Raw genomic sequence first — 8,167 nt, 5'->3', positions numbered from 1 at the left:
GAAGGGGCTTCTCAGGAGGGGCTCAAAGAGCATGTGACCTTCAACGAAACTACACATGCCGAACACCCCCAGTCTGTCTAATCCCTATCACACTTGAGCTTCCAGTACAAGGTTTGCAGAGCCTAGGAAAAGTCAAACATATAGTACTTGAAGTGGCATCTGTAACCCTTGATTTCAAAATGAAAAGAAGTGGTTCTTGCTGTCCTGAAACTCACTCTGTAGCCCAGGCTGCCCTCGAACTCAGAGATCCGCCTGCCTCTGCCTCCCGAGTGCTGGGACAAATGACACGTGCCACCACTGCCTAGCAAGAAGGACCAGGGAAGACGAGGAGCCAGGACCCACAAGCTCACTGGGGCTCATAGAGGACCAGCTAGGACTCTGTACCTTGGGTCTCACTCAGGATCCCTTCAGCTCCCCCGACCTGACTACCTACATAGAATTCAGAAGTGGGCTAATGAGACGGCTCAGGGGGTAAAGATGTTTGTAGCACAAGCCTGGAGACCAGAGCTTGATTTCTGGAACCCTTATAACAGAGAATTGATTCCGAAAAGCCGTCTTCAACCCCCATACATACCCTGTGACAAGCAGGAGAGTGTCCACACACATAACTTTAAAAAAATCAGACAGGAAGCACAAGCCTCAATCCACATTTACACAGAGAAGGGGAGGACACTCAAAGGAACCATTGTAGAGGAAAAAACTCTTGAGGGATGATAGCCAGAGAGACCAACCTACATTTCAGGTGAGCTTTATACTACTCCTGAAAGTTTCTGGGACAGCTTCCTGAAGGCATTTCCTTATTTAGGTGACTGACAGACCCATTTGGATTAACTCTGAAGGGCGATTAGTATTTCTTTCCTCTTTACCAGAAAACCTCAAGCTAGATGGTAATCGCATGATTTTTCGGAAGGTTCAGAATGCCCCTCCCTCCCCCGGGCCCGTTCCTTTAACCTGTGATCAAGCTCCTGCAGTTCTGGTTCCTGACTTTACAAGCTGCTGCTTACGGGGAAGGCTGCATCCTTGATGACCTTCAAACTGAAGCCTGGCTCACAGAAACGTAAATTAATAAAGACTGTGAGATGGGTAGTATAGCAGGCAACACCTGTACCCCAGCACTTAGGAGGCTGAGGCAGGAGGATTACTGTGTGATCAAGGCTAGCCTGGACTACATACAGATCAAGACCCTATTTCAGCAAATGTCATCGTCATCATTATCATAACAAACAATAATAATTTAAAAATAATGAGAGAATCTGTGTGTAATGATAGAAGATAAAGCCTTTGAGTCCCATATACTGCCAGTAGTTCTTTTTCTTTTCTAAAAGAAAAAAATTATTTATTATGTAAAGTGTTCTGCCCGCATGTATGACTGCAGGCCAGAAGAGGGCACCAGATCTCATTACAGATGGTTGTGAGCCACCATGTGGTTGCTGGGAATTGAACTCAGGACCTCTGGAAGAGCAGTCAGTGCTCTTAACCTCTGAGCCATCTCTCCAGTCCTAGTTCTTTTTCTTTTAATTATGAAAAAGCCACCTGGCAGCAGAGACACATGTCTTTAATCCCAGCACTCAGGAGGCAGAGGCAGGCAGACCTCTGAGTTTGAGGCCAGCCTGATCTACAGAGTGAGTTCCAAAACAGCCAGGATTACATGAATCTGGATAGATGGCTCAGTGGTTAAGAGCGTTGAGCGCGCTGGCTGCTCTTCCAGAAGACCTGCGGTTCATCCTCAGCACCCACATGGCAGATCACACTTGTCTATAACTCCAGCTCCAGGAGATATGGCACCCTCTTCTGGCCTCTCTGGCTACCAGGTACACACATGTGGGTAAAACACTCATACACACAAAAATAATTCAAAGAAGAAAAAGTCTTTTAAAGGTTTACCTATTTTTTTTTTAACTTACATGTATGTGTGTGCCTGTGTGAGTTTAGGCCCCAAACTCAAGATTTGCAAGAGCACTTAGCACTGTTAACTACTGCGCCATCTCTCCAGTCCATAAAAGTTTTTCAAAATGGTTTTAAACGTTTGTTTGTTTATTTATTGTGTGTGTGCGCGCACTCACGTCTCAGGCCTGCATGTGGAGGTCAGAGGACCACTAGTAGGGGTCTGTTTTCTTCCACCAAGTACCAGGAGCGGATCAGCGTCAGGGCGGCGGGGAGGACTCTGGGAGTTGAGTATTTTTCCTTCATGGATTTGAATTTAAGGAGCGCCTGTTGGGTGGAGCCTGGCTGGAAGGAGAGAGACAGCCTCCCCCAGATTTCCAGCTGCCCTGAGTAGTTGCCTCAGAGGCTGTTACTTAACCCTCCTCACCACTTCCTGGGGTGGGGAAGGGAAGGGTAGCAGTGCAGCAGCTGACGCAACAGGTTGACCGGAGCTGGTGTTGTTCTCCGAGGACAAAGACAAGGTCAGCAGGGCTGGGCGACTCTGGGCTGCAGCTGCAAGGCGTTGCAAGGTTCCAGCTTCCCCCCTCTTTCCTTAACAATCTGTCTTTATTCCTGCAAGGGGGCTCACCCTCTGAAATCCTCCAAGCTGCCAGAGGATACTTCATCAGGATTCACCTGCATTCTTCCATTGTCTACGACGACCCACCACGGCCTCCGAGAGCCGCCACGTCTGCTGGGACTCCCACAGCAGGGTGTTCAGAGTGGGACAGGCCGGTGGGAGCTCTTCCAGTAGGAAATGGATCCAGCCGGAGGGGTCAGAGTGTGTCAGATCCAGAAATTTCCTCTGTAGAGCCGAAGGGCTCAACACACACACGCGCACACACACACACACACACACACACACACACACACACACACACACACGCACGCACGCACGCACGCACGCACGCACGCACGCACGCACGCACGCACTCACTCCAGGGACGCCATTTCCATATAAGGTCCCTTCTTGCTGGTAGAGCTCGGTGTTACTTTCTCTTCTCCCAAGAGCCTAGATAGTCAGAGCGCAGTAACTCTTTCAAAAGTTTATATTAAAAAAAAAAATACTGGCCTGGCTGGATGGCTCAGTTGGAAAAGGCACTTGCCACGGGGGCCTGGTGACCTAAATCCAATCCTGGAACCCACCCAGGTAAAGGTAGGAGGAGAGAACCCACATTCCATAAAGTAGTCTTCTCTCTTCCGTGGATAATAAAAGAAATTCCAAGATCAGATGTGGTGCGCACAGTAAGTCTCGGTGACCAGGAATTCCCAGAACCGACCTGTATCTTCCCCAGGCCCAGTGTCTGCCACCATGCCTGCATTTTTTTTAATGACCAATGGACATTCAGACTCAGCTCCTTGAGCAGCAAACACTTTACCCACTGCATCATCTCACCAGCCCCGAGAACATGCATCTTCAGTGTGACATACAGCATTCTGTTATGTTCTGACTGAAAATTCACTTGCAAATCTTTTCCTCAAATCAGTTCATTCTGAGATGATTAATTTGGTTAATAATTGATTGACTCATTTTCTCCTTGGTGTTGGGTAACTAAATTTAGAAAGAAGCCTTGAGCAAGGTAGCTCGTCATTTAAGAGCACGTTCTATGATTATCCATTTGTTCACATACTGTAGTGTGTAATCAGATTTAATCATCTGGACAGCCTGAAATAGAACAGTGACGGCGTTAGAGCGGCGGAGCAGGAGTTGGGGGCCTTCATCTTGCCTCAGCCATCAACCTGATTTATAGATGTTTTATCTCATTAACCTTTAAGTCTAGAGCTAATTAGTGACTCTGGGGCCTGGAGACTACACTGAAGCAACCATGTAGTTCACTATACACCGAACTAAATTGGCCCGGGTACCCCCACTTCATAGCGGCGTCTTTGGAGAAGACCCCACTTCTCCCGCTTAGCAAAGGCCTTGCCTGCTCCGTTGCATATGGCTATCTGGAGGAGGGCCCTGGTTTTCCCTCCTAGCTGGGTACCAGTTTACATTTAAGCCATTTGATTCTCTCAAAGGTGCTTCCTCTGAAGAGACGGTGTCTTAGTCAGGGTTACTACTGCTGAGATGAAACACCATGACCAAAGCAACTTAGGGATAAAGGGTTTATTTGGCTCACACTTCCACATCACAGTTCATCATCAAAGGAAGTCAAGACAGGAACTCAAACAGGGCAAGAACCTTTGGAACTGATGCAGAGGCCATGGAGGGGAGCTTCTTGCTGGTTTACTCCTCATGGCTTGATCAACCTTTCTTTCTTCTTTCTTTCTTTCTTTCTTTCTTTCTTTCTTTCTTTCTTTCTTTCTTTCTTTCTTTCTTATTTCTAACCTGCTTTCTTATAGAACCCAGGACCATCAGCACAAGGATAGAACCACCCACAATGGCCTGGGCCCTCCCCCTTCAATCATTAATTAAGAAAAAGCCCTATAGCCTGATCTTTTTGTTGTTGTTTTTTGGTTTTTCAAGACAGGGTTTCTTTTGTGGGGGCAGGGGTTCAAGATAGGGTTTCTCTGTGTAACAACCCTAGTTGTCCTGGAACTAGCTCTGTAGACCAGGCTGGCCTCGAACTCACAGAGATCTACCTGCCTCTGCCTCCTGAGTGCTGGGATTAAAAGTGTGCACCACCGCTGCCTGGCTACTACAGCCTGGTTTTATGAAGGCATTTTCACAATGAATGGTCCCTCCTTTCAGACTCTAGCTTGTGTCAAATTGACATAAAACTAGCCAGGGCAGTTCGAAATAGATGTGGCTTGCTATTCCCTGGGTAAGTTGTTGCAGGGTCCTGTGAAGGGCGTCACCCTGTGAGAGCACTGGCTGCTCTCTCCCTGCAGCTGGGGGTTAGGGTGGCTGCCCTGAAAGGCACCTGTTGTCACCATGGAGATGAGGTGGGGCTGTCCTTTCAGCAGAGCAGGAGCCAGAGCCAGAGGGAGCTGGAGCTGAAGGCGTGACTGGCTTCCCTTGCCCGGTTCTTGCTTCTCAGACTCAGTGCTTACAAAACTGACCCAAGGCAGAAGCAGTTGCAGATTTTCTCCTCCCTGCAGCCTCTGCGAGCCCCAGCCTAGGCTCCCTACTTTTTGTGACTGGGTTAAGAGGATGATCGGGGTGAAACGAGGAAAGACATCTACAAGAAATTTTTATTTACCGAAGAGGCCGGAAGCTCTTCTCTGCACTGAGAAGGGCTGGGATCAGCTGCTGAGTGGGACTTCTGGTCCGAAAAAGATGGCTACCTCTCCAGAACACGGCATCACTTTGAAGGCATTTGTAGTTAAAATGTATTATGATTACATCTGCACAATATGTGTGTGTGTGCATGTTGTGGCTCATGTGTCACGGCCCTGTGTAGAGACGAGAGGGCAGTACTGTCTCACCATTTTCCTCCTGCCTCTATGTGGACTCCAGAGATTGAATTTAGACCCCCCAGGACTGAGTGGTTAGTGTTTGCATCCACTGAACCCCCTTCCCACCCTTCTTTTATCATTGTTGTTATTGTTAGAGATAGGGTCTCACGGAGCCAAGGCTGGTCTTGACCTTGCTAATCAGCCAAGGATTGTCTTGAGTGCCTAGGCTTCTGGCCCCCACTTCCCACACCAGCATGTGTCACCAAGGATGCCTAGCTTATTCCTGGACATGAAGAAAACCTTCATATGGGAGGAAAAGAGGATTTATTCATGTTACATTTCAAATAATTTTTCAAGATAGACAAGTGATTTGGATAGAAAAACCTAAGTCAATGAATGACCTCTGGTGTGGTTTTCTTGACGCTCCCTGATATTGGAACAGGACAGTATGGCTGTGCAGTAGCCTCAGGGGCAGGGCTTCACCCTTCCCGGATGTTCCCAGAGTTCTTAGGGACAGAGCCTGGGCCCTGGCAGCCATAGCAAGCTAGGCTCAGTCACCTTCCCCCCACAGGGAATCAGGCAAGTTATAGAGAGAAGCAGAAAAAAGGATTTATTTAGTGTGGCCACATTAGGAAGGGCAACAAAGAGGTCCAGTGTGCTCTCCACGAGTCTCTTAGGGTCTGACGTGAAGTTAAGGTTTAAGTATTCTGTTTAAGAGGCCTACAGGTGAAGCAGTCCTTGCCGAGACGTGGCCCCTCTCACCACCATTGTCTCAGCCCCAATCTCTCCAGCAAAGTGGACTGACAAGCTGTGAGATCTCTGTCCTGGAGAGGAATCTCCCTTTGGCTAGTACAAGGTTTCAACCTTTTCCTTCTTTCAGACTGAGGCTCCGGGGGAAATTCCCATTTCTTGGGGTCCATTGTTTCAATAGTTTAGTGGCCATAGGGAGGGTCGCAGATGGCTCTTTACTGTGCCTTCACCCCCGTCAGGGTGATTTCAAGGTTTCTTTTGTGCTAATTCCACATGAAGAACTAACTCCAGGGCTGGCAAGAGGAGACACCAAACTGTAATCCCCTTTCTTGATTTAGTTTGAAGATGGGTTGAAGTGTCACATGCAAGAGGATTTTTGTGTGGGTTCTCCAAGTGCCAAAGTGCTGTTCTAATGTCTTTTGACTTGCATCCAGCCAAGTGACTCAGTTCTGGCCTCACAGACCCTCCACAGGCTCTCCCTCCCTCAGGGGTGCAGGTGTGTCCCCATGTGGGGCGGAGGCCAGGAAACTAACCACAATCTCCTGGCTAGGAGAGCAGGCTCCTGCCTTGCAGGCAAAACAGGGCAAAAAAGCAGGCAGGCAGAATCCCAAACCACAGGAGCTCAAGTTAGGTCATTCTTGTGAACATGACAACTGGTTGTCTCTCTAGGTCAACAAAACGAAACACAGATGCATTGGAAAGTGGCTTTAAGAGGCTCAGAATTTGCAGGAGTATGTCAGCCTGCCCCCGAATGCTCTTCCAAAACAAGGAGAAGTTAATTGGCCCTTCTTTCTCAATAAGCCTCCCCCCTGGGGGCAGTGTCCATCACAGGGGTCTATAGCAGAGAAGCTGAACACCAGGCAATTAAGTCACGTGTTCAGTGTGGGACTCATTCCCTATTTCTGTGAAGACGGACAGGAGCCATCTTCAAATTTTATGGAGAAGCTGCAGGGACATTGTCAGGGTAGTGTCTCTGCTTTCTGAACCACTTATAAAGTCAGGGGTTAGGTCAGCGAGGAATAAGTATTGGAAAGTTATTATCCCCTTTCAGTTGGTCAATTTGTGTGTGTGCCAGCATGTTGTATGTGAATGTGTGCGTTTGTGCATAAGGGCAGAGGTAGATGTCAACTTTAATTGCCCTCTATCTATTCTTATTACATTTATTTATTGATTTATTGTGTGCATCTGAGAGAGTATATGCATGGATGCACACAGGACACACTGTGTGTGTGTGTGTGTGTGTGTGTGTGTGTGTGTGTGTGTGTGTGTGTGTCCTAGGGATAGAACTCAGGTCATCAGATTTGGAGAAAAGCACTTTTACTTGCTGAACCACCTTGCCAGTCTCTGAATACTTCATCTTATCTTAAACATGGAACTCAGCTTAGTGCAGAGGTAGACAAGTCCTTGGGAATGTTACCTCTGTCCACTATGGAAACAAACGAGTAAAAAGACTTTCGAAAGCATCCTCTCTGGGTGGTGTTGGCGCACACCTTTAATCCCAGCATTTGGGAGACAGAGGCAGGCGGATCTCTGTGAGTTTGAGGCCAGCCTGGTCTATAGAGTGAGTTCCAGGACTGGCTTCACAGTTACTAAGAAACCCTGTCTTGAAAAACCAAAACAATATAAAAAAAATCCCAAAAGCATCCTCTCACTGGGTGTGATGGTTCACACCCTTAATCCCAGCACTGGGGAGGCAGAGGCAGGAGGATCTCTGTGATTTTAAGGTCTGCCTGATCTACATATGGAGTTGCAGGATAGCTAGGACTACAAAGAAAAACCATCTCTCAAAAAACAACATCATCATTAACAACAACAAAATCATTGACTTGAGTAGGAAATAGACTTAATATAATTAAGCCAGGTGGTGGTGGTACATGCATTTAATCCCAGCACTTGGGAGGCAGAGGCAGGTGTCTCTCTGAGTTCAAGGCCAGCCTGGTGTACAGAACGAGTTCCAGGATAGCTAGAGCTATTATACAGAGGAAAAAAGCCTCCTATGATGTCTGAGATGGCTCGGTGGGCAAACAAGATCTGTCATGAAAACCTGACAATCTGAGTTTGATCCCTGAACCCACTTGGAAACAAAAAAGCTGGATGTGGTGGCAAGGATTTTGGTTTTGGTTTTGGAAGATGGTGACCTGGATCTTTAATC

This window comes from Microtus ochrogaster, unplaced genomic scaffold, assembly GCF_000317375.1.
Source record: "Microtus ochrogaster isolate Prairie Vole_2 unplaced genomic scaffold, MicOch1.0 UNK26, whole genome shotgun sequence".
Classification (NCBI taxonomy): Eukaryota; Metazoa; Chordata; class Mammalia; order Rodentia; family Cricetidae; genus Microtus; species Microtus ochrogaster.
This window is presented reverse-complemented; position numbering follows the sequence as displayed.